This window comes from Petaurus breviceps, unplaced genomic scaffold (assembly GCF_028583685.1).
Source record: "Petaurus breviceps papuanus isolate PSGF00001 unplaced genomic scaffold, PetGlider_PUasm1.0 688, whole genome shotgun sequence".
NCBI classification, from domain to species: Eukaryota; Metazoa; Chordata; class Mammalia; order Diprotodontia; family Petauridae; genus Petaurus; species Petaurus breviceps.
The window spans coordinates 15,721,234-15,748,365 of record NW_027186457.1 but is presented as its reverse complement, the minus strand read 5'-3'; the positions used below and the strand labels follow the sequence as shown (position 1 = coordinate 15,748,365).

At 38.3% G+C, this 27,132-nt stretch overlaps 1 long non-coding RNA gene across 2 annotated transcripts in view; it reads right to left on the bottom strand.

Moving 5' to 3' along the window:
* Window positions 1-27,132, bottom strand: part of LOC138174268 (uncharacterized) — a 183,476-nt gene that overhangs the window by 82,284 nt on the left and 74,060 nt on the right. The gene's annotated exons all lie outside the window — the stretch shown is intronic.

Here is a 27,132-nt window from a genome sequence, read left to right as displayed (position 1 = left end):
ATAGTTCGGGTACCATCTTTTGCCTGAAACCTTTCCTAATTCCCCAACTGCTAGTGCCCTTCCTCTCAAACTATCTTCTATTGAATTATTTTGTTTTTATTACCTCATATTTATGTATTAAGTAAACATAGTTAAAGAGGAAATATAGATCAGGCCTTTAAAATGTACTTGCCTCCCTCCCAGGAAAGAGAAAAGAATGGCCCTACTTCGGATAGTCTATAAATCAGTCCTAACCTGAAGTTGAAACACTATTTCAGGCTGTATTCAAGACAGATGTATGGAAACTGCCCCTTTTTTAAGTCGTTTCTGTCTCATTCCTTAGAATGTAAACTCCTTTCAGTAAGGATTGTTCTATCCTTTGTATTTTTATCCCTTTCCCCTAGAACAGTGCCTGACATATAGTAGATGGTATTTAATAAATATTTGATTGATTGATCTTTAAGGCTAAATCAGGTCAAAAAGAAGCATTCCTCAATGATTAACTGTTAAATGTTATTGTCAAATGCTTTGTTTAGCTTTTAAAGGCCCAGCACAAAGTGACCCTCAAGCTCAAATAGAGAGGTTAATCATAAAGGTGCCCCAAGTCTTGATGAGCCTTGAGTCAGGGAAAAAGCCAAATGTGCCTTATTCAAATAAGTATTTCCACATTTCACTTTTCTTCATCTGAGGAAACCAGTAAATTTTGTTGGGGCTTTAAAGGGGGCTATGTAAAAGCAATGCTTATAATATGCTGAAACTATAATGATTTTAGAGTCAGAGAATCAAAATGTGAACCCTGACTCTGTGTGACCTAGGTTGTCTCTGTGTGACTTGCTGAGCCTAAGTTTCCTAATCTGCAAAATGAGGGAGGTAGCTTAGATGGGGAAATATTGTATTGCTGTGTTTCTAATCATTGTATTTCTTTAAATTCCTTTGCTTTGGACATGTTCTCTGGCAGACCAGTAAAAACAAATTGATAGAGATTCATGAAACAATTTTGAGGAGACAGAACCACAAAGTGTTTTGAACCAAGAGTAATATTGTCTGGGGAACACATGTACAAATTAGGAATATCCATATATCCATATATATATATATATATACATACATACATATATACGCATATATATATATATATACAGTCTAGCCAAAGCGTAGAGAATTTGCCTCCAATACTTGTCATTTTCCATAAGTACTAGATGTTCAATGATTGGCTATTCACTTAATATTGATTCAATTTTTAAAAAACAATTTATGCTTTTCAAAATCAACATATGGTTCAGTGAATAGAGACCTAAGCCTGGAGTCAAGAAAGTCTGAATTCGAATCATGCTTCAGACTGTTACGACCTGTGTGACCGTGGCTAAGTCACTTCACCTCTATCTGTCCTCAATGTCTTCAACTGTAAAATGGTGATTATAACAGCACTTACCTCCAAGGCTTGTTGGAAGGATTAAATAGATATATGTAAAGTGCTTAGCATAGTGCCTCTCACATAGTACGTGTTAAAAGTAAATGCCTGTTTCCTCCTTTCCTTCTATTAATGGACTGCAGAATTATAGGTTTGGGTTTCTTTTTCTTCTGGAGGGAATTTATGTAACACCTGGGAACTGCTAGATGTCTCTATTAGATTGAGTGAAACAGGGTTTTTGCATTTCTGTCTTATTACATGATTAGCTCTGAGCGGAGCATAGTTTTATATTAAAAATAAGGCAATTCATTTTAGTGTGTTTTAGTAATGATGAATTAAAAAAAAAATTCCCATCATCTCATTAGAATAATTCCTTAGATGTGAGGGTCTAAAGTAACCCAGAAATATATCCATCTCCACCCATTATAAAAACTGATCCTAAGAAAAATAAATATCTAGGTTACTAACCTGTATTTCAAAGAATATAAGATTTGCCTTTATAAAAAATTATATCCCTTTCTCCCTTAGAAAGAAATATATTATTTTTGTTGTTCAATTGTGTCAGTACTGTCTAACTTTTCTTGACCCCATTTGGGGTTTTTTTTGGTGAATATACTGCCATGGTTTGCCATTTCCTTCTCCAGCACATTTTACAGATGAAGAAAAGGAGGAAAACAAGGTTGAATGACTTTCCTACAGTCACACAGCTTAGTCAGTGTCTAAGGCCAGATGTGAACTCAGGAAAATGATTCCTCTTGAATCCAGGTCCAACACTCTATCCACTGTGTCATCTAGCTGCCCAAAGATATAATATGGCTATATACTAAGGACAAATACTTTTTTTAATGCTTTATTAACTTTTGATTTACATCATTCATTTCCACCAGATTTCGAGTTACAAATTTTCCCCCATTTTTCCCCTACCCACCGCCCCAAAATAGCAGTCCCACAGGATATCCCCTCTGCCAATCTGCTCTCTCCTATATTTTCTCCCATACCCTTTTTGACTTTCCCAGTGGATATCTATGCCCCAGTGCATGTATATCTTATTTCCCAATTACATGTAAAATAGAATTAATAATAGCATATATATGTATGTATGTATGTATGTATTTGAGTATTTGATTTTAAAACTTTGAATTTCAGATTCATTCCCTTCCTCCCTTGTCACCCACCCTTACTGGGAAGATACGCAGTTCAGTATAGGATGTACATGTGTGGCTAATGCAAAACAACAACATAGTAGATATATTGTAAAAGACTGACTATATTTCCCTCCCTCCTATCCCACCTCCCACTTGTTCTATTCTCTACTTTGATTCCGTCCCTTTTCAAAAGTGGGTGCTTCCAACTTCCCTCTGGCCTAGGCTGCCTGCCCTCCCTTCCATCATCCCCCCTCTCATCCCCTTCCCCCCTACTCTCCTTTAGGGTGAGATACCCTATTTAGTGTGTATTTCATTCACTCCTCACTCCAAATTCAATGGGAATAAGGTTGACCCCTTCCCTTTTGCCTTCCTATTCTTCCCCTCCATTGTAACCAATTTCCCTTGACTGTTCTATATGAGATACTTTACCCCATTCCATCTCTCCCCATCTCCTCTCATTATATTCCTCTCTCACCTATTAATTTCATCTTTTAAGTATCATCTCTTCCTGTTAAATTGGTTCTGTGCCCTCTATCTAGGTATACCTGTAAACATATATATACAAATTCACATATGCATTCAAATGCCCATATACCCTCATATATAGACATATATATTTCTATTCCCTTCAACTATGGAGAAAACTTTCATAAGTTACAATTATTGTTTTTCCATGTAGGAATGTTAATAGTTCAACTTTTATAAGTTCCTTAGGATATCTTTTCCCTGTTTACCTTCTCATGCTTCTCTTGCTTCTTGAATCTGAATATCATATTTTCTATTCAACTCCAGTTTTCTTCAGCAAGAATGCTTGAAAGTCCTCTATTCCACTGGATGACCATATTTTCCCCTGAAACATGATACTCAGTTTTGCTGGGTAGGTGACTCTTGGTTTTAATCCCAGCTCCTTTGACCTCCAGAGTATCATATTCCAACCCTATCAATCCCTCACTGTAGAAGCTGCCAGATCCTGGGTTATCCTGATTGTGTTTCCACAATATTCAAATTGTTTCTTCCTGGATGCTTGTAATATGCTCTCTTTAATCTGGTAATTCTGGAACCTGGCTATAATATTCCTAGGAGTTTTCTTTTTGGGATCTTTTTTTAGGAGGTGATCGGTGGACTCTTTCAACCTCTATTTTGCCCTCTGGTTCTAAAACATCAGGGCAGTTTTCTTTGAGAACTTCCTGGAGGATGATTTCTAGGTTCTTACTTTGATCATGGCTTTCAGGTAGTCCAATAATTTTTAAATGATCTCTCCTGGATCTATTTTCCAGGTCAGTGGTTTTTCCCATGAGATATTTAACATTGCCTTCTATTCTTTCATTTGCTTGGATCTGTTTTACAGCATCTTGATTTCTCACAAAGTCATTAGCTTCCATTTGCTCCAATCTAATTCTGAAGTAATGATTCTCCTCAGTGAGCTTTTGAGATTCTTTTTCCATCTGGCAAATTTGGCTTTTTAAGGCATTCTTCTCCTCATTGCCTTTTTGAACCTCTTTTGCCATTTGAGTTAGTCTATTTTTTAAAGTTTGATTTTCCTCAGTCAGGCTGTTGACTCTCATTGCATAATTTTGCTTTGTTCTCATTTCTCTTCCCAATTTTTCCTCCACTTCTCTTATCTGCTTCTTAAGGTCCTCTATGACCTGTAACCAGCTCATATTTTCCTTTGAAGCTTTTGGTGCAGGAGTTCTGACTTCACTGTCTTCCTCCTCTTCCATGCTTTGATCCTTTTTGTCCCCAAAATAGGAGTCTAATGTTGGAATCTTCTGTCTGCTTTTTTTCCTTTGCCTGGTCTTGTCACCCCTTAGTCACTTGACCCCTGGGCTTTTTTCCACAATAGGATTCTGCCACCAGACAGGGGAGCTTTCATCCCAAACGCTGGGGTTTTCTCAGCTGCCAGAGGTATTAGATGGGTACCCTCTCTGAGGTTTCCATATGCTCTGGCAAGCTGGACACACACCCCAGGACCTCCACCCTAGACTGCAATCCAGATCCAAGCAGGTTAAAGCAAGAGTGATTACCCCTCAGACTGGTGCTTGGTCCCCCTACACTCTGCAGGCCAGGAGTTGAAGCTGCCATGTGGTGCTGGCTGGCTGTGAGGGTATCTCAGTGGTTTCTTGCCCAGGGTGCAAAAGCCACACACTCCCATTTACTGGTTCCCAAAATCCAGATTGCACTGACCTCTCACTTTGTCCTTCGCATCTATGTGTTGATAAATCTGGAAATGGCCACCGCTGCTGCTGATCTGGAGTCCCTCTGGCTGAGGGCTGTTCAGGCCCACCCTGGGGCTAAAGCCTTGCCATGGGGCTCAGCTCTCAGAGCTCTTCCTGCCAGCCTGCCAGGCTGTCCTCAGGGGGAGGTTAGCTTCTGTTTGTCATTTTGTGGGTTCTGCAGCTCCAAAGTTTGTTTAGAATCCCCTTTTACATGGATTGGGGAAGGTGGAAGCCGGAGAATTGGGGAGGTCCTGCTTCTACTCTGCCATCTTGACTCCACCCCCCAACAAATACTTTTTAATGAAAAAAATTATATCAGCCTTCTTTTTGGAAAATGTCCAAATAAAACATGAAATCTATTTGGACCATTATAGCGATCCATCTGGAACATTACTTGTTTTTTCGTTTTGTTTTCTTTTTGAGTGCGGGCAGTTTCCAATTCTTCACTAATTATTGCACAAAAGAGAATAGTACAGGAGGGATTTGTACAAAATAGATACTCTGCCAAAGATATATCTCTGTTCTAAACATAGTGTTTACTTTTTTAAATGCACAATGTACAGTGTAAAGGAGACTCATAGCATTAATTTTTTTCTCCCTGCATTTAAATCTCATTTTTTCCAATGTAGAAAATATGATTTAGTGATCTGGGAGTCAGGAAACTTAATTACCATTTCCAGCTCTACCCCACTAACTGTGTGGCCTCCAACAAGTCTGGTAATCCCTCTGGGTTTCAGGTTTTCTCATCTATATAATAAGAAGGTTGAATGAGGTGATATATGAAATTACTTCTAATTTTGAAATTCTATGGTTCTATGAAAAAAAAAATAGAAAAAATAATCTCCTGGAGAAATGTGCGAAGAAAAATAACATGAAGGTTTTTTTTTTTTTCTAATGTAACTTCTTTCCACCCACCCCCCATAATAGTCACTGGGGTCTGACTGTTGTATTAAAGTTAAGTACTTTGCTCCAGTAATGGTTGAATGGTTCAATGACTGAACTACAATCATGGTTCCTGTGTTTCTAAAGCCCCTGCCCCTAGGGCATGCTGTCTTAGAAAATATACACCATTTTGAAAATCCTGATGATTTCTGCTTCAAGTGACCTGAGACAAGAATCTGACTGAATTAGTGTCAACTTTTTAAATTAAATGATATTAAAAAAAAAACACAGCTATAACCTCTGACTCCCAAAACAAACTGTTAGTTAAACCAACCAGGTGAAATTAAGTTCTTCTAAAATTTTGTTTCAAAAATTACAGTTTTGTTTTAGCATTGGTGTTCCAGCTGAACAATTTTACTATTTGTCTTAAATGTGTATCCTGGAATGTTGAGCCAATATTTAGGAAGCCTTTGTATCAGCCTCAGTTTCAAAATCTGTAAAAAAGCAATTATTCTACAAGGTTGTTGTGAGGATAAAATCTTTTTAAAAAACTTATTTGAAGATTTTAAATCCCTATACCAAATACAGTTCTTTAGGTGAGAAAAATAACTTTTTTATGTACATTGACTTTTGGTCACAGTACTAGACATAATACCCAAGTGAGTAAATGCTGGAAAGAAGGGTCCAAATGTCCATATAATAAGATATTCTTAATATCTCTTTTTGACTAAATAAGAATGCTAGAAAAAGAATGGATGCCAAATGCCTGGGGAATGGATAAACAAAATGTGAAATATGAATGCACTGGACTATTAATTTCCTGGCTCTGATTCTGACTTTGCCATTAAGAAACATTTGCAGTTTTGCCCTAGAACTTCTTTCCCTCAGTATCTGTGACCTCAACTGGTCACGGGCTCAGCCAGCACACCTCAAATCCCCAATGGAATTCCTTAATTTCAACACCACAGTCAAGAGTAGGTTCTTTCCCCTTCTTTCCCCTTCCACTAGAAAGTAAATTTCTGGAGGGCAGAAACCATATGTTTCTTTTGTTAACTTGTGTTTATATCTAAAGCACTTAGCATAGTCTATGACAAATAGAAAGCCCTTAATAGATACTTCTTGCCTCATCTTGCCCTGCCTTATATCATAAGAAATTACAGAACAAAGAACTCATCAAAATTTGGGAAGATACTGATACAGAATGAAGTAAGAAGAATTATGGTGACCATGATAATAAGGCAAAGGAAAACAGCATGGAAGAACATCACAAGTTAGAACAATTTGTGTGTGTATGTGTGTGTGTTTTATGAATCAGTCTCTTAGCTCTCCTCCCTGCCTGCTATTTCCTTCCTTTAGTCAATCAGTTAATTAGCATTCATAAAACATCTACTATGAGGGGCAGCTAGGTGGCACAATGAATAGAGCAACAGCTCTGGAATCAGGAGGAGCTGAGTTCAAATCCAGTCTCAGACATTTAATACTTACTAGTTATATGACCTTGGTGAAGTTACCTAACCCCAATTTCCCTGCTTTCCCCCCTCCAAAAAAAAAATACAAACACATCTACTATGTCCCAAGTACTGTGAATAGAAAAGCAAACAAACAAGCAAAAAAGATAAATAATTCCTACTTGGAAGGAGCTTACATGCTTCCCCTTGATCACATTTATTAACCAAATGCCTCTATTTTCATAGTAATCAGTTTTATGAGACTAAAATAAAGGGTAATGAATAAAACACATAAAATATATGCGTATATACATATATATGTACATACACACATATAGATTTAGATAGAAATATCTATCTCCATCTCTATTTCTGAAAGCACTTTCCATTTTGCCCCTAGATATATCACCTCCTAATGTCCAAATTCCCTCCAGGTTTGAGTCTGTCTTTATCTCTGTATCCTTCCCTTTGGCTCTTTCCTTTCCTCTCTTTTACCTCCCAGGAAAAACCTAGGACAGGAGGAAGGGGCTAATCCATTAATTGATCCTATTTTAGGCATCGTGCCTCCCAATGAAATAAAAGCAGCATAGAAGGTCATGAGTAGTTTAGAATGACAGATAGAATCTTTGCTAATGTCCACAGTCTTAGGTACATAAGCAAACAATACAGCACAACATTGGCTCTTGAATCATGTGGATGTCACTCCTTAGAACTAAAATTTCACTGAGCTTTGGTCTGCCCCGAATTCTCTAACCCAGAAACAGGGCTGAGCTCACATGCTCCCAGAGACTATCACCCATGTGGCCTCCCATCTATTGCACATCTGATGACAATAGACATAAAGGGACATATAGGTGTAAATCTGACTGCTTTTGTGTCTCTCAAGGTCACTATTTTCACCTTTCAAAACTCTCTTACTCTATCATGTCTAATATCAATACATTCTTCTTCCTGTACTCCTCAGCTTGAGATCACAAAAAGGTGAATGAAGTCATCCTGAAATATTAATGTACTTGGAAAGCAGCTTAGGAAGTCCTGACCATGTGGTCATTAAGGTAGAAAGAAGCAATAGGAGGTGGGGCCAAAATGATGAGTGAAGGCAGAAACTCACAAGAGATCTCCCCCAAATCCTTCAAATACCTGTAAAAATGGCTAAGCAAATTCCAGAGCAGCAGAACCCACAAAATACAGAGCGAAACAAATTTCCAGCCCAAGACAACCTGGAAGGTCTTAAGGAAAGGTAGGGGCAGCAGGAGAGTAGCACAGGCCAGTGCCAACACAGACCAGGTCCCAGTAAACCCAGAACAGCCCTCAGGGGACTGAATCTTTGGGAGCTGTGGTGGTTCCCAGACTTATCAACCTACAAATATCAAAGACAACTTGGAAAGTCCATAGGAAAGGGTTTATGGACCTGGGTGAAGGAGGGGCGCAGTGTAGCCCTGGCTCCAGCGAACCAGGAGCTGGACTTGGAAATGACTGAATAAGCAGTGGTGGCAGCAGAAACAGAGGCAACTGCTGGTTCCAGAACTCTTAGCCCGCAGATGGTAAGAGGATTGAACAACTGGTCAGAAGGGGATTTCAGTACTCTTTTTACTGGCAGTGAGGCAGAACTCTGTTGCTTTGCCCATTCTTGGATCTGAATTGATGTCCTCCATGGCAGACCTGGGGGGAGGAGGAGCCCTGGCATAGTGGAGTTTGTGGCAACAGTGGAGAAGGTACTGCCCTCACAGTTCCAGGGAAGAAAAGGGTGCTTGTGATCACTCATAAACCAGAGCACAGGCCAGAAGAGGAGGAAACACCTCTCCTTAGATCATGCCACCGTGGAAGGACTGAAAACCCACAGGTCCCTAGAAGTGGGGAAAGGACTGAACTAGGAGTGAGAGGGGTGCGGTTCTAGTTCTGCTCTCCCATTTCTTGGCTGAGTGGCCTTGTTCAAGTCACTTGATCATTACAAGTCTCAGTTTCCTTACTTGACTTTTCCTCCTATGTGTTTTGTCAATGAAATCAATTTATGGTAAAAACAAACAAAAAAGCACCTCTGAAAATAACAGACTAATGAAAGGAATTATTGGTATTATTGGGCAGCTAGGTGTTGCACTAGATAAAAAGCCAGGCTGGAAGGCCGGAAGTACTCATATTGCTGAGTTCAAATCTGGCCTCAAACATATACTAGGTCTGTCACCCTGGGCACACAAATTCTGTTTGCCTCAGTTTCCTCATCTATAAAATGAGCTAGAGAAGGAAATGGCACAACACTCCACTATCTTTGCCAAGAAAACCCCAAATGGGGTCATAAAGAGTCAGACATGACTGAAACAATTAAAAAAACAATTGGCATTATTAAGAATCTTTATGGGACCATTTTCAATAACCAAAAAAAAATCAAACAGCTAATAATGCTTGAACCAATTTCCTGGAGAATGTTTTTTTAATTATGTAAAAAGAATAATATATCCTTATTTTGAAAACACACAAAAAAGGCTTCACAGTGTCCTTTCAAATTTTACACATTATGGAGTTAATAATTACCCTGTTTCTACCACAATATGGGTAGAAAAAAAATCACTAAAAATGATCACATGCTCAAAGAGTAAGGGAGATACCTGCTTGTTTATGTAAAAATTGATACTTTAAAAGAGAAAGGGGACACAGATGTTGGAAACAGAATGATTCCATGGGGCATAAGGAGAAACATGCCAAAAAGCTATTCAATTTTCATGTTTAAATCATTGCATTTAAAATTACAGCCTATTGCTTCAGATCTACATTCCTTGTTTTCAGGGTTATACATACCTAATTTCAGCCAATATAATTGTTGTGCTCTACGATCAACATTTCCATGGCAAGGCAGTGTTGCCCAATGATACAGAGGACTGCACTGAGTCATGAGGGATCATGCATGGAAGTCTAAGACAATCTCTCATATCAACTGGGATGTTCTGAGTTTCAAACAAACTCTGGATTGTAAACAAGATTGATCAGGAAAATAAAGACCTATTGCATAAGGTCCACATAAAACATCAAAGAAGAGAATAACCTTGGACTGCCAATAACAATCCAATAAAAGTATCCTGGAGCCTCACAGGACTTCAACTTCCCTGTTCTCACAAAGGACACAGATTCATTCACAAGGATTACACAGTCTGACTAGGTAGGGTGCATCAGCCCTGAAAGCCAGGTGAAGCAAGTTTAAAGATTTTCCAAAACCACATGTAGCCCTTGAGGTTTAGCTCTGGTACACAGCCTCAGCCTGTGTTTTCCATTTACAATCTCCAAACAATTCCCACTATTTCCCAATGACACTTTTTCTCCAGGCATCACACTCATATCTCACTTACACACTTTGGCTTCCCTAATACTTTCTCCCCAAAATGTCCTACTGAGTCATTCCCAGCTCAAATCTCTCTTTCTACATATAGCTTTCTATGTCTACCTCCATACCACCACTGATCTCTCCCTCTTCTGAATTCCTGTTTGTACATATACCCAGCACCATTCCACTTAGGTCATGATAGTTCCCAGTTTTCCTTCCTATGGAAATTGTAAACACCTAAGGGGCAATTAGGTTAAATGATATGCATGCACTCACATAGATAGTAAGTGGTTCAGTCTGAAATAATACCTAAGAACTCTAATTCCTTGTCCAGTCTTTCTTTTGTTTTTAATATTATACCATGTAGGCCCTAGTATTTAATATAATCATGACCTTATTCTGTTGCTTTCTTGTTCTGTAATAAGAAGACCTGTCATAGTACCTTGGTCTTAGTAAGTAAATGCATGTAGTTTTTAATTAAATGAAACACTAGAATCTCAACAAATATTTGATTGATCAACTAAAATGCATTTCAATTTAGTGAGTATTTGTTAAGCAACAATGAAGTGCTTACTATGGTCAAGGTACTAGGTGAGGTTTGGGGAATTCACGAACAAAAGAAAAACCTACCACTCCCTGAGATTTCTGCTTTAGTTAATTTAAATCATTCCAGGTGGTTCCTATATGGACAAATCAGTTTTACTTTTGAATGAGTTGATTAGAATCCCAGAATCGCAGGGCCAGAAAGGAACTTCGGTTGAGTCAGGAGCAAAAGCCAATTTTAAGACAAGTAATGAAAAAAGTCATAATTTGATTGACTTTAGCAGTGGGGAGAGGGAAGAGGATGGTGCATGACTCTTTTTTTCTCCATCCTTCCTTTTATCCTATCAGATATCAAATCTTGCATATTAGGTCTCCACATCTCCAAATTCCATCTTTTTCTCTCTATTCATGCAGCCCCCACCCCAACTCAGGTCCACTCAATTCTTGTCTGAATTATTGTAATGAGCTGCTATTTGGTCTCCTTCCAGTGCCTGCCCCTCTTTAAGCCAGCTTCTAAAAAGCTGCCACATTGATGTTCCTTATACATAGGTCTGACTGTGTACTTTACATTCCAAAGAGTCTTCATTGGTTCCTTATGTCTCTGGGAGAAAATAAGAATTGTAAAACCTATTGAAGTCTGGTACCAATTAGTTAATCAATGACCATTTATTAAGTATCTACACTTGCAAGTCAAGACATTAGCCCAATGATGTCATTGGCCCTTTTCAAGAATGAAGGAGGAGCAAGAATAACCATGTGTCAGGCACTGGGCTAAGTACTAGGGGTACACCAATGTAACTTTTCTGGTCTTAATCTGCTTGATCCATGCAACTTCAGTCAGATAAGTACTCATCCTACATAGTATTATTTTATCTGCCTCCTTGCTTTACCTGGGAAGTCCTCTATGCCTGGATTGTACTTATTCTTCCCTTCTGAATCCTAGAATTCCTAGATTCCTTCAAAGCTCAGCTCAAGGACCAACTCCTATAAGTGGCCATCCCGAAATCTCTGCTGGTTACTCCTACACCCTATACATCTCCCCCCTAAAAAAACACATTACTTGGTGTTTACTTTGAATATATCTTGCATTTATTTATATGGGTACAGGTTGTTTCCTCCAATAGAATATTACCAAGGGCAAGACCCTTTCATTTTGTCATTATATCCTCAGTACCAAATGTACTTCCTGGCACATAGTAGGCCTTTCATAAAAAATTCACAGTCAAGGTTCACCCACAACAGACCTTCCAAATTGTTCACCATCCTTTCCAATCAATCCATCCCCTGCTTTTTCCTTAGTAAAACTTCTCTTATGTTCTTTGGCCTGCTTGGAAAAAAAAGGATAATTAAAGTACTGTTTTTTTCTCTTATTTATTCTAAGGAAATGAAAATTGTTCCTTTTATCCAAAAAATCTGGCTGAATAGCCACAAATGCTACCTAATTTGCATGCCTTTTCTGTATGTGATTTTTTTTTCTTCCTGTTATGTTAAATGCAGTACAACATGTCTCTTTTATTATCTCACTGCAGAAAGAATCTGGTACTAAGCTAAGAGGGACAGTAAACATTGCTGAGAATAAAATGGAGAGTTTCTTTCCGTTCATAATTTCAATCCCTAGACCAAAATAACATAGAACATAATGTAACATAACACAACACAACATAACATAACAAGTTATATAATGTTATGTTAATAACATTTACATTAGCTTGTAACATAAGAGTTTGTTAAGTAATGTACTGTGTGAACAGAGATTCCAATTTACAACTTCTTCATAAATACTTAAGGTATAAAAATTGTGCCATTGACTCTTAAGCTGGTATTGCGAATGTTGAAAAAAATTACAAGCATAATTCTCCTTTGATGTTTGTTCTCAACAGGGAAGAGCTCTGCTCTTCCAAATTAGCAATTCTTTTTTCCAGTCAAAAAACCTGCTGGGTGAATGCCCTGGTGAGTTCAAGAAATCCATGGAGTGTTTGATAGATTTAAATGATGGGACTAGATATATTTCTTTTTATCTTAATATTTTATGAGAATTTCCTCAAGCTCAAAATCCAATTTAAAAAGACAACGATCGCCAGAATCCCACCATATTCCAGTCTTCTGGTATGGAACATGTATGTATTTGCCATCTATTTTAGTAAAGAAGAGAGATTAGGGCTTCATTAACCAATTGGTAAAAATTTAATTGCTGTGGAATATAATGCAATCAGTTTCATAGGGTTTGAGGAACAGCTGCTAATAATAAATATACAGATGTGCAATATCATGTCCATGATTAGATTGAGATGTAAGAGAAAGAAGCTGGTCATGATTTTTTTTATAAATGGACTTTAAGCCTTGGGTTCTAATCTTTTTCTTTTTTTTTTCCTTTTTGGAGGGGGGAAGGCAGGGAAATTGGGGTTAAGTGACTTGCCCAAAATCACATGGCTAGTAAGTGTTAAGTGTCTGAGGTCACATTTGAACTCAGGTCCTCCTGACTCCAAGGCCAGTGCTCTATTCACTGCACCACCTCGCCACCTTGGGTTCAAATCTTTCTTAAATTTATAGAGACAGACAAGCTAGCTAACCATTCAAACCTCAATTTCATCATCTGAGGACACTGCAATGATTCAGAATGACTGACCTTGACCAAATAAACAGGCATTATTCTGCTTGATTGACCCAAGGAGCTAAGGCTAAAAAACTCATGTACCTTGACATAGTTTGGTGAATTATGGCTAGCTTGACATTGTCTCCTGTTTACTTTAGGGCATACAAATTTGCAGCTGAGAGCCATTAGCCTTGTGGAAGCAACAAGGATATTTCAACTGCCAAAACTGCCATGATGATCAAACAAATGTCCATAAAGGGTGGTGTTGGTAGGGCCATGGGGCTGGAAGAGGGTACCATACCTAAATACTACAGATTCTTATTTAGCATCTTTCTATTTTAGGGCTAAGGAAACCTTCTCTTCTTAACTATAGAATAGCCTAAGAGGGTCTCATTCTATTCCAAACTAAATCTAAATTCAGAGGGGACCAGCCTGAGTCTGGCACAACCATTAAAATTTTGAATTTCAGAGGGCCTTCTAGTGATTGCTCTATAAGGCCATGTAGTTTTCTTGAAGTTAGGAGAAGAGCAAGAAGACCAAAAAACCCCAAAAAACTACTAACCTTTACTATGAAGAAAAAAAGTTTGTCATAAACAATACAATATAAATACTGGAGTACTAAAGGGGAAAAAAATTTACTGATGAAATTTACTTTTGCAATCAAGTCTATTTTAATGTCTTAATGATAATACTATTTTAAGATTTAATATTCTGATATAATTTACTCTTGTTATATATATTTAAATATAACAAGGATTTTCTTCAATTGAGAGAACTTATCGCCACTTCTACAAGCAGTTCCCAGAAATGTTTGTGTTCTACTTTGTTTTCCAGATTCTATACAACAATGCTGGAAAAAATATGCAAATGCTTCATTCTTTTTTTAATCTACAGATACCTAATTCTGCATTTCTGTAGATAATCAAACTCTCTGAATCCCTAGGGAACAACACATTTCCAGAATTAGATTTATTCTCTTTGAAAGACTCAAAGTATAACCCCAAGCAATTGTCAAAAGAAGTTCAGGTGAACCTTTAAGATCTGGACTTTTTATCAAACCTTAAAACATCCACTAATGGGGCACAGCCAAGATGACTGAGTAAAGACAGGGAATTACTTGAGCTCTCCATCAAATTCCTCCAAATACCAAAAAAAAAGGCTCTAAATAGTTCTAGAGCACCAGAACCCACAAAAAGACAGAGTGAAACAAATTTCTAGCCCAAGACAACCTGGAAGTTCATCAGGAAAGGTCTCTTGCACCAGTCTGAGAAAGTAGCACAGTCCAGCTCAAGCCATGCCAGTATAAAGCAGGCCTCAGCAAACCCAAAGCAAGCCTCAGAAGACTGAATCATTGGCAGCTGCAGTGGTCTGCAGACTTCTCAACCCACAAACACCAAAGACAACTTAGAAACTCAGTAGGAAAGGATTGTTGGACCTGTGTAAGAAAGGAGTACAGTCCAACTCTGGCCACAGGAAACCAGGAGCAGGCCATGGGAATGATTGAATAAGCAGTGGGGCCAGCAGTAGTGACAGCAGCAGCTACTTTCAGAGCCCTCAATCCACAGGCAGGAAGGGGATCAAAGAATTGATCAGAAGGAGGTTACAAGGGTCTCTTTACTGGCAGTGAGGCAGGATTCTGTTGCTTTGCCCATACTTAGATCTGAACTGATGTCCTGGGTGGCAGTCCTGGGGTGAGGAGGACCACTGGCATAGCAGAACTTGTGACAGAAAAAAGTGCTTGTGGTCACTCAAAGGCTAGAACACAGGCCAGAAGAGGAGTAAACACCTCTCTTTAGATCATATCACCTTGGAAGAACTGAAAACTTACAGGTCAACTGTACAAAACATCTGACTCTTGGGACAACATACCCACCACAATGCAAACAAAGCCTTTCCTTAACAAAGAGTCAAAAAGTCTAATAATTGACTAGGAAAAATGACCAAACAATGGGAAAAAAATTAACTATATAATGTTACTTTAGAAACAAGGAAGATCAAAACATACACACAGAAAAAAAAAGACAACATAGTCAAAGCTTCTACATCCAAAACCTCCAAGAAAAAAATATGAATTGGTCTCAGGCCAAGGAAGAACTCAAAAGGTATTTTGAAAATTAAGTAAGAGAGGTAGAGGGAAAATCAGGAAGAGAAATGAGTGATGCAAGGAAATCATGAGAAAATAGTCAACACCTTTGTAAAGGAGACTCAATAAAATACTGAAGAAAATATCTTAAAAATTAAGTAGGCCAAATGACAAAAGAGGTCCAAAAAGCTTATAATGAGAAGAATTCCTTAAAAAATAGAATTAGTCAAATAGAAAAAACAGTCCAAAAGCTCACTGGATTCTTAAAAATTCGAATTGAGCAAATGGAAGCTAATGACTTTAAAGAAATCAAGAAATTATAAAACAAAACCAAAAGAATGAAAACATAGAAGACATTGTGAAATATCTCACTGGAAAAACAACTGACCTAGAAAATAGATCCATAAGAGATAATTTAAAAATTACTGGACTACCTGAAAGCCATGACCCAAAAAAGAGCCTAAACATCATTTTTCAAGAAATTATTAAGGAGGGGAGGAGCCAAGATGGTGGAGTAAAAGCACAAACTTGGTGTGGGCTATGGCTCCAACCTCTTCGAATACCTGTAAATAAATGACTCTAAACAAATTTTAAAGCTACAGAACCCATAAAGTGATAGAGAGAAAAAAATCTCCCACTGAAGGCAGCCTGGCAGGCCAACAGGAAAGGTTGATCACAGCACCCTGGGAGCTGAGCGCAATCCCCTGTAAGCTGCATGGTTCTTGCCCCAGGTTGGCCCAGACCAGCCAGAGGAGACTTCAGAAGAATGAGTAAGAGCTGTGGCAGTTTCCAGACTTCTTAACCCATAAGTGCCAAAGAGAAAATAAAAGGTCAGTGGGGACCTCTGTTGGAAGGGAAAAGGAGGAGCATGGTATGGCCTCTGCACCATGGGCTAGAAGTGGAGGAGGCAAGGCAGCTGCAGCTGCTGCCACATGGCTGCTTCCAGAACTCCTACCCTGCAGACTGTAGAGGGACCAAGCAACCACTCAGAGGGTAGTCATTCTTGCTTTAACCTGCTTGGATCTGAATCTCAGTCTTCTGTGGTGGTCCTGGGGTGTGTGGCTTCTGTGCCAGAGCTTGGGGGAGACTATAGAGAGGGCACCCAACTAATACCTCAAGCAGCTGTGAAAACCCCAGTGATTTGGGAAAAATCTCTCTCTATTCTGTAAGCAGAGTTCTACCATGGAAAAGAGCTAAAAACTCAAGTAATTGGCAAGATGAGAAAGCAGAGGAAGTACAATCATACCATTTAATCCTTTTGGGGGGATTAAAAGGATCAAAGCATGGAAATGGAGAGGACAAGGAAATCAAAACTCCAGAATCAAAAGCTTCCAAGAAAAATATGAACTGCTAACAGGCCATGGAGGAGCTCAAGAAGGATTTTGAAAATCAAGTAAGAGAAGTAGAGTAAAAATTGGGAAGAGAAATGAGAATAAGGCAAGAAAGTCATTAAAAGAAAGTCAACAACTGGCTAAAGGAGACCCCCAAAAAAATACTGAAGACAATAAAACCTTAAAAAGTAGACTAACTCAAATGATAAAAGAGGCTCAAAGAGCCAATAAGGAGAAGAATGCTTTAAAAAGCCAAATTTGCGAGATGAAAAAGGAATTTCAAAAACTCACTGGAGAGAATAATTCCTTCAAAATTAGATTGGAGCAACTGGAAGCTAATGACTTTATGAGAAAATAAAACAGATCCAAACAAATGAAAAAAGAAGGCAATGTGAAATACCTTATTGGAAAAGACACTGACCTGGAAAATAGATCCAGGAGAGATAATTTAAAAAATTATTGGACTACCTGAAAGCAATGATCAAAAAAAGAGCCTAGACACCATGTTTCAAGAAATTATCAAGCAAAATTGCCCTGATATTCTAGCACCAGAGGGCAAAATAGAAATTGAAAGAATTCACAGATCAACTCCTGAAAAAGACCCCCAAAAGAAAACCCCTAGGAATATTATAGCCAAATTCCAGCATTCCCAGGTCATAATATTTGGAATTCATGAAATCTTTCTCAGTATTTGGGTAGTTGGAGGGAATACACACACACACGATCTCATTCCTTCATATTCAACATACCCTGTGCCCTCTGTGTATATATGTCTGTGTGTATACATACATATATACACACACACACATATATATACACACAGACACAAATGCATTATATATGTATATAGTATGTATATGTATATATACACATATGTGTATATATGTACGTGTGTGTATACATATATGTATGTACATACATGTAGGACACAGTGTTAGTTGAATATGAAGGCATATCAAAAAAATAAAATGAAGAGGTAAGAGGGGAATATGCTTGGAGATGGAGAAAGGAAGAGGTAGATAGGGTAAATTATTTCACATAACAGAGGCAAGAAAAAGTTTCCATGGAGGAGGGAAGAGGGGTGAGGTGAGAAGGAATGACTGAACCTTACTTTCATTGGATTTGGCTTAAGGAGGCAATAATGTTAAATGGGTATGGAAATCTATCTTACCCTACAGGAAAAGTGGGGGAGGGGAGGACAGATTCAGCAAGAGGGTAGTCAGAAGCAAACACTTCTGAGGAGGAACAGGGTCAAAGGGAAGAACAGAATAAACAAGGGGTGGGATAAGATGGTGGGAAATATAGTTAGTCTTTCACAACTTGGCTATTATGGAGGTGTTTTATATGACTACACAGTATGGTCTATATTAAACTGCTTGCCTTCTCCATGAGGGTGGGTAGAGAGGGTGGAAGAGAGAAAATTTGTAACTCAAGGTTTTGAAAATGAATGTTAAAAAAGTTGTTTTTGCAGGCAACTGTGAAATAAGATACACAGGAAATGGGGTATAGAAACCTATCTTACCCTACAGGAAAAGAGAGAGGGAAGGGGATAAGAGAAGGGGTGGGAGAGATAGAAGGGAGAGCAGATTGGGGGAAGGGGTAATCAGAATGCATGCCATCCTGGGATAGAGGGAGGTGAGAGATGGGAAGAAAATTTGAAATTCAAAATCTTGTGGAAGTGAATGTTGAAAATTTAAAAAATCAATAAAATTTAAGTAAAATATATATATATATATATTTTTTTTTAAATCTACTATATTTTGGGAGAGATTTTTCTCCTTGTGAATCCAGAGGGTTGATAAACTTGGATAAATATTTGAGATTTATTAAACAGTGGGCAGTTTTAAAAAAAAAATTTATAGAAAACAGCACCCTCCAAAAAAGTTGGAATACTGAAACATGACTTTATACCTTATATGATATCTCACAAAAGATCAAAACTATATACAAAATTTGAAGATAAATATGCTTTTATGGTCTGACAACTCACCTGATTAAAATTCCACTGAAAGCCTATCATATACAATAAGGCTAGATTTGGGGGGGGAGGGCAGAAAAGGATTTTTTCATCAAAAGTAGGCCTGCTATGCAATTTATTAAAAGTGAGTTTTCTTCCTGAAATATTTTTTAAAAACTGTCACAATCTTTCTTTAAATTAAATTTTATGTTTATTTTTAGTTTACATCATGCATTTACATGAGATTTTGAGTTACAAATTTTCTTCCTGTCTTTACCCTACCCACAACCCCAAAACTGCAATCCCACTGTATACACTCTCCCCCAATCTGTGCTCTCCTATATCTTCCCCCATGTCCCCTCCAACTTTCCAGTAGAGCAAGATGGATCTCTATACACTAGTGCCTGTATATCATATTTCCCATTTGCATGCAAAAAAAAAACAACGATAAATATATTTTTTAAACATTTGATTTTAAAATTTTGGATTACAGATTTTTTCCCTTCCTCCCTCATCACCCACCCTTACTGGGAAGATAAGCAATTCTATATAGGTTATGCATGTGTAGCTACACAAAACATTTCCGTAGTGGATATACTGTGAAAGATTGACTATATTTCCCTCCCTCCTATCCCGCCCCCCACTAGTTCTTTTCTCTACTTTGACCCTGCACCTTTTCAAAAGTGTGTGCTTCCAAGTTCCCTCCCCCCCCAAACTTGCCCTACCCTCCATCGTACCCCTTCTCATCCCTTTCCCCTCTACTCTCCTGTAGGGCAAGATACCCTATATAGTGTACATGTCATTCCTTCCCTAAGCCAAATTCAATGAGAGAATGGTTGACCCATTCCCTTTTGCCTTCCTATTCTTCCCCTCCATTGTAACAGTTTCCCCTTGCCTCTTCTATATGGGATAATTTACCCCATTCTCTCTCTCCCCATATCCTCTCATTATATTCCTCCCTCACCTCTCAATTTCAACTTTTAAATACTATCCCTTCCTATTTAACTGGTCCTGTGCCCTCTGTCTATGTATACCTGTACACATATATGCACACACTCACATATGAATTCATACACCTATATACCCTCCTATATAGACATATGTATGTGTGTGTGTCTGTATATATATGCTTTTATATTCCCTTCAACTGTTCTCATACTGAGAAAAGTTTCATAAGTTACAATTATCATTTTTCCATGTAGGAATGTAAATAGTTGAATTTTGATAAGTTCCTTATGATTTCTTTTCCCTGTTTACCTTCTCATGCTTCTCTTGCTTCTTGTACTTGAATGTCAAATTTTCTATTCAACTCTGGTTTTTTCAGCAAGAATGCTTGAAAGTCCTCTTTTCCATTGAATGACCATATTTTCCCCTGAAACAAGATAGTCAATTTTGCTGGGTAGGTGATTCTTGTTTTTAATCCCAGCTCCTCTGACCTCCAGAATATCACATTCCAAGCCCTTCAATCCCTCAATGTAGAAGCTGCCAGATCCTGTGTTGTCCTTATTGTGTTTCCACAATATTCAAATTGTTTCTTCTTGGCTGCTTATAATATTTTCTCCTTCATCTGGGAACTCTGGAACCTGACTATAATATTCCAAGGAGTTTTCTTTTTGTGATATTTTTCAAGAGGTGTTCGGTGAATTCTTTCAATCTCTATTTTGCCCTCTGGTTCTAAAATATCAGGGAAATTTTCCTTGAGAGTTTCTTGAAGGATGATTTCTAGGTTCTTTTTTTTAATCATGGCTTTCAGGTAGACCAATAATTTTTAAATTATCTTTCCTAGATCTATTTTCCAGGTCAATGGTTTTTCCAATGAGATATTTCACATGGCCTTCTATTTTTTCATTCCTTTGAATCTGTTTAATAGTATCTTGATTTCTCATTAAGCCACTAGCTTTGATTTGCTCTGATCTAATTCTGAAGTAATTATTCTCTTTGGTGAGCTTTTGAGATTCTTTTTCCATCTGGCAAATTCATCTTTTTAAGGCATTCTTCTCCTCATTGGCTTTTTGAGCCTCTTTTGCCATCTGAGTTAGTCTATTTTCTAAAGGTTTTATTTTCTTCAGTCAGGTTGCTGAATCTCTTTTCATGTTTTTCCTGCATCATTCTCATTTCTTTTCCCAATATTTCCTCCACTTCTCTTGTTTGGTTTTCAAAATCCTTCTTAAGCCCTCTATGGCCTGTATCCAGTTCATATTTTTCTTGGAAGTTTTTGGTGCAGGAGTTCTGACTTTGTTTTCTTCTTCCTGTTCCATATTTTTATCCTTTTTGTCCCCAAAAAAGGAATTCAGAGTTAGATTGCTGTGCTTGATTTGCTTTCTTTGCTTGCTCATGTTGCCACTCAATTACTTGACTTTTGAGCTTTTTTCCACAGTAGAACTCTGCTTCCAGAGAAGAGAACATTGTCCCAAATCGCTGAGGTTTTCACAGCTGCTGGAGCTATTAGTTGGCTGCCCTCTCTGAGGTGTCCACTGGCTCTAGCACCTGGTCACCCACCCCAGGACTTCCACTCTAGAGAGCAAAACAGATCCAAGCAGGTTAAAGCAAGAGATATTATCCCTCAGAATGGTTGTTTGGTCCCCCTACAATCTGAAGGCCAGGAGCTCTGAAGCAGCCATGCAGTGGTGATTACCATGCCTCAGCCACTTCTCCCTCTGGGGAGGTGAAGGCCAGACCAAACTCCCAGACCCCCTGTCCCAAAGTCCACTGACCTCTTTCTTTGTCTTTGGTATTTATGGGTTGATAATTCTGGAAATTGCCACAGCTGCTGGTGATACACTCTCCCAAAGTCCTTCCAGCCATGGCTGCTTGGGCTGCCCTGGGGCTAAAACCAAGGGCTCACACAGGGCTAGGCTCTGCTCCCAGCACACTGCAATGGACTCTTCAGCTAGGCTGTCTTCAGCAGGAGGTTTGTTTCTCTCTTTCACTTTGTGGGTTCTATTCCTCTAAAGTTTGGTAGAGTAATTTTATAGGTATTTGAGGTGGTTATGGGGGGAGTGCAGGGAGTCATCCTGCTTCTATGCCACCATTTTAGCTTATCCTATCCCCCATCATAATCTTTTAAACAAAAACTCATATAAAATAAATGATCAAGTAAAGAAGATATTTCATGTAATATTTTTTAAGATTCAAAAATTATAAAGCTTGTTTATGGCAATAAAAATTAGTAATTTAATTTTGTCATAGGTAATTTACACAGGCATATTTATTTTTTGTAGGAGGTATATAATAAATGCTTGTTGAATGGATGTCTATTTTTGTTATGTTACCCATTCCTGGTGTTTCTAATGGCTGCAACCAAAAAACCTTCCTATGCAAGCTGCTTGAAGCTGAAATTCTAAGTTTGGAGAAAACTTCAAACTTAAAACACAATCCATCCTATTACATAGTTCCTTTATCACCTGCACAAACACTCTTACCTCTTCCCCTGTTTAGACTTGCCCACCTTCTAGGGAGGCAGTTTAGAGTTTATCTTTATAGTATGAGCAGGAGTCACCTCATTTTTCTGTACTATGACTGGTTTGAACTGAACTGATGTAAAACTATATCTTCTCCACAAGTACTTGTATTTTGTTGGGTTTTTTTTTCTATTTCCCAAACAGTCTAAATGTTTATCTCAGTTACTAAAGCAAACAGATGCTCTAGCCAAGCTACTATGTAGTTCCCATTGGATTTCTTACTTCTGGACTGTTTTTTAAATTCAACTTTGAAAAAGATTCATTCTATATTCTCTCCATTTTATACATAGCAAACATTTTTTTCAAATACTTGAAATTATTGCCTCTTAGTAGAAGTAGTCCCTAGAATGTTTCTGTGTTCTACTTCATTTCCCAGATTCTGTCAAGCAAAAAATAAATGAATGCTAAGAAATCTGAAAATGTTTTATTTTTCAACCCCATAAACATAATCCTCCACTTTTGTAGATAATCAAGGTCTCTGAGTCCTAAAGGAAAGACACATTTCCAAAATTAGTGTTGGTTTTTTTTAATAAAGACCCAGAACAAAATCCCAGAGTTTCCCAATCAATTGAAGAATTCAGGAAAAAGGGGGTAGAGATATGAATCAAAAGATAAACCTATTCCTCATAAAATTGGAACACTTCTCACTCCAGTTTATTTTCATAAATATGAAATGGAAAAAAAGTCTATTTCATCATGTTGTTCATCCAAAACATCATTTTAATTCATTCAAGCAACTGTGTTTCCAACAATTTCCCTAAAAGTATTACTCTATAGTCTAAAAATTCACTGGAACATTTATCAGACACTCTACTAAAAATTCACTTTTCTCAGGATCATTTATTCACTGCTACTTACAAACCTGCAGATGACAAATTTTCCCCCTGTGTTGTTTTACCTCCTAACTCTTATAAAGGGTTAGTTCATCCAGATTGTTTTCTTAGATCTGGTGAGATCACAGTTACCTATAACAGGAATTCTTATATCTTAAAAGCTGAATAGTTCAGTCCCTTAGTCTCTTGGCAGAGATACATACACAGAGACATACATACACACACACACACACACACACACACACACACACAGAAGTCCCTGACTTACTTTCAATGCAATGCCTTTTTACAATGAGAATTGCTATTCCATTTAACTAGTCTTGTCCAAAGACATAAATGGTTCACACAGATAAAATTCTACTCCATACAATTAAAATCATGCCAGTAGATAGGCAAGATAGGCAAACCCTCAAGAGTTTGTCCCCATTCCCCATGGGCATAGCTGATCCCCAATGACTAGCCAAAGGGGGAGAGGCAACAGAGACAATAAGGCTATGGAGGCAGATAGGGATTCATTTACAGACAAAAAAGGAAGAAAAGATGTCTATCCCTGGAGACTAATACTGTATAAACTCTTTCTTGTGGGGTAATACTACATATCATAGTGCCCTTCTCAAAATTTACACACAATATGGACCCAGTTTGCACTGAATCCCACTCTTCATTACTGCTCTTTTATATAGGTCACAACATATTATCCAAGAATGTCTCTCCTGACTCGTGATGTAATGGAGAGAATGCTGGAATTAGAATCAGAAGACCTTGGTTCAACCCCCAGCTGTGGAGTACTTAACTATCTGTGTGACTTTATCAGTAAATCTTATTCAGCCTCAACTTATTCTGCTGCTAAAGTGGAATGGCATGGACTAAATGGCCTCAGAGGCCCTTTCCAGCTCTAAATTTATAATTCTAAGATTCACATTATCATTCAATTGTCTTTGTGCTTTCTTCCCACTTGCCTCTTCCTGCTCTATGTCACTATCTTCCTCAGTATCCCTTAGTAAGAAGGCATAAAACTTGTGAGAGGATATAATGGAGTTGTGGTTCCATGTTGTGACCATGAAAGTTAAGTGCATTCCATAAAGATCTGGGGCAGGAACAATATTTGTTACCAAAGCCAATCTAGTTTTTTTTTTTTCCTAAAAGATAATAATTCCATCTTCTAGACTTAATTGATTTAGAGAGCTAAGGCTCAGATCATTGACATAGCATCATGGTGTCCTAAGTACAACTAGACAGCCCATGAGAAAGCAGATCTCGCCTTTTAACATTCTGACCAGTGGACAAGCAAAGTTAGGGAATCCACACTCAGATGGATCAATGGAAACATTCATTCCGATTCAAACCAGTACCACCAGATCATGTGAAATCTACAACTGATAATGACCAGCATCACTGAATTGGGGAAAGAAAAATGTAAAGGAAGATAAGTCCTATGTGCTTCTTCTGAAGCTGTTGCTAGCAATGCCAGCTACATGCTGTTAGACCTCCTCCATGGCCCTGAAAGGATTAAAGAATAAACTGTCAGGAGGCATTCAACACTTACAGATATAGGTGAATGTGTTCTGGGTCTTTAAGAATTACATGTTTTGATGATAGATAATGTAAATGATTATTTATTAATATTTTATGATTGTTAGGTATAATAGGGATTTCCAGGCCCACCAGTTATGGTAAACCTGGTCTCCCTAAAGAGTAAAATTTGGGGATTATCTAAAAAAAATTGTTGAAAAATTTCCTATATGGCATAAAGTTGAGATATGTTACATGGCAGTTGACAATTCATTGGGAACTGTGCTGCATGAACTGTGTTGAGAATCTGGTGCAAGGTACTGAAGGTAGCCTTTGAAGAAAAACAGTTGATACTCCCCAGGCTCCCAGAGACCTCCCCAAAATTGGCGTTATGGATAAATGTGCCATTTGCATCCTTGTTGATTTACCTGGTGGTGTGGAGGGAAGTTCATCAATTTAAAAAGTTGAAAAGAGAGCTTCTTCTCTCACTCCTATGGACTGTAACTATCTCTGGGATTTCTAGTGAAGGTAGGGTGCAAGGCCCCCATGGAACTGAGCACAACATAGTTAGCATATTGTGGTAGCAGAAGAAACCACAGCAGTTCTCAGCCCACCAGAGAAAGTCAGTGATCAGTCTGACATAGGGAGGGCAAAGCTCAGGCCCCCTCAGACCCCTGTGAGGACAATGTCTGTGACAGCAATCAGCCAAGCTGGAGCAAGGGAAGGGCAGCACCCAAGGTAAAACTCGGGCCATGGGACCAAGCAGCAGAACCCAGGGCTCAGCCACAGCCTGGGTAATAGGGTAGCACTCAGGCCCTAGAAAGCAGTGGGAACCATAGTGGGGTATCATACAGGTTAGGAAGGTATAGGGGTGGAACAGAATGGATGGGCAGCTGCAACAGTGTTCCAACCCTGGTACTTGGCGGGGGTGGGGGAGGGGGAACAATGTAGACTAAAACTCATGTCATCATTGTCACTGAGCTCTAACCCACTAAAAATTAAAATTCCTCCAATCAATGTAGTATCAGAGTGAGATCTGAATTATGGACTACGCACAAATGAATCTTACTTCAACTGAGAAGTTTATCTGATAATTGGAGACAGATAAGCCAGATTATGTTATCCCTATATAGATCGAAAAGAAGAGGACATGGTTGGTGCTAATCCTACTTCATTCCTGAGTGTTACTGCGATAAAGATTTTTTAACATTTACATAATAGTTAACATTTATTTATTTTTATTTTTAAAAATTTGTTTATCTATTTACTTTTAGTTTACAAAGCGTAATAAGGAATTTTGAGAAAGAGAGACTGATCCTGAAGAACAGAACTAGCTCCCTGGGAGATATGGGGGAACTTGTCATCACTGATGCTAAAAATGGGGGTGACTCCTCACTGTCTATCCTTCTAACAGCTCAATGAGGGACTTCTGGAGTCTTAAATGTTTCTATCCCCTACAACCTCTAGACGCAGGCCCCTTGAGGGATGTACTTGCTTTCTCAATTTGGATTTTTTCTCTTTTGCCAGTCACTGCTTCTGTAGACAGTGAAATGCCTGGGTTAAAGATTCCTTTGACAGCTTGGGGCTCTGTATTGCCAATTAAAGCCTCCAGTTTTCTGTCCCTGGTGTAGGCTCACCCATGACCCCAATCATCTTCAGCCTTATCACCAGTCAACACTGTGCTGATACTGCAAAGCTGTCTATATCTCTAAAACGTCTTTTTATGTTTGACCTTACAGAGAAATGTCATTTTGACACAGCACCTACAAAATGAATATCTCAAGAACATTTGAGCATTTTGAAGCCTATTGAATTAAAAGATTCCCCCAGTATACCATAACACTGAGTATTGCTATAGGTATTGACTCTTACGCAGGCATATGGGAGACTCAACTGTCATATGAGACTATAACTAGGGAGAGTTAACTGGAGCTTTGCCCCTGGGGAACCAAAACTTCAAGGGTTCTGGTTCAATTGAGTTTAGCTGCCTACCTCACCTGTTTTATGAAGTCTCTAGTTACTAAAATTGCTCATTAAAGCTAGCTCTGTTGATGATGTCTCAGACTTTTAATGAATTACTCAGCCAGACTTTTCTAAGGGCCACTAAAGCTGAGAATTACCAACAGAGTCAGCACCATGGAAAGTTAGGAAGCTATAGAGATGAGGTGTCAAAAACATAGCCCTTGGGTGGAAAACACTCCCTGATGTGACCCAAACCAGATAAAAATGCAGTTTCTATCTGATCCCAATGTGTTGATAATTAAAAATAAAAAAAAATTAAATTAAATTAAAATAAAAAAGAAATAATATATGGTTTTCTAAGTCAAGCTCACATAAATTCTTATGTTCAATTACTTTAGTGGCCCACTTTTCTATTTGAGTTTGACACTCCTGTCAGAGATTAGCTCTTCCTCCTTTTTTTGCT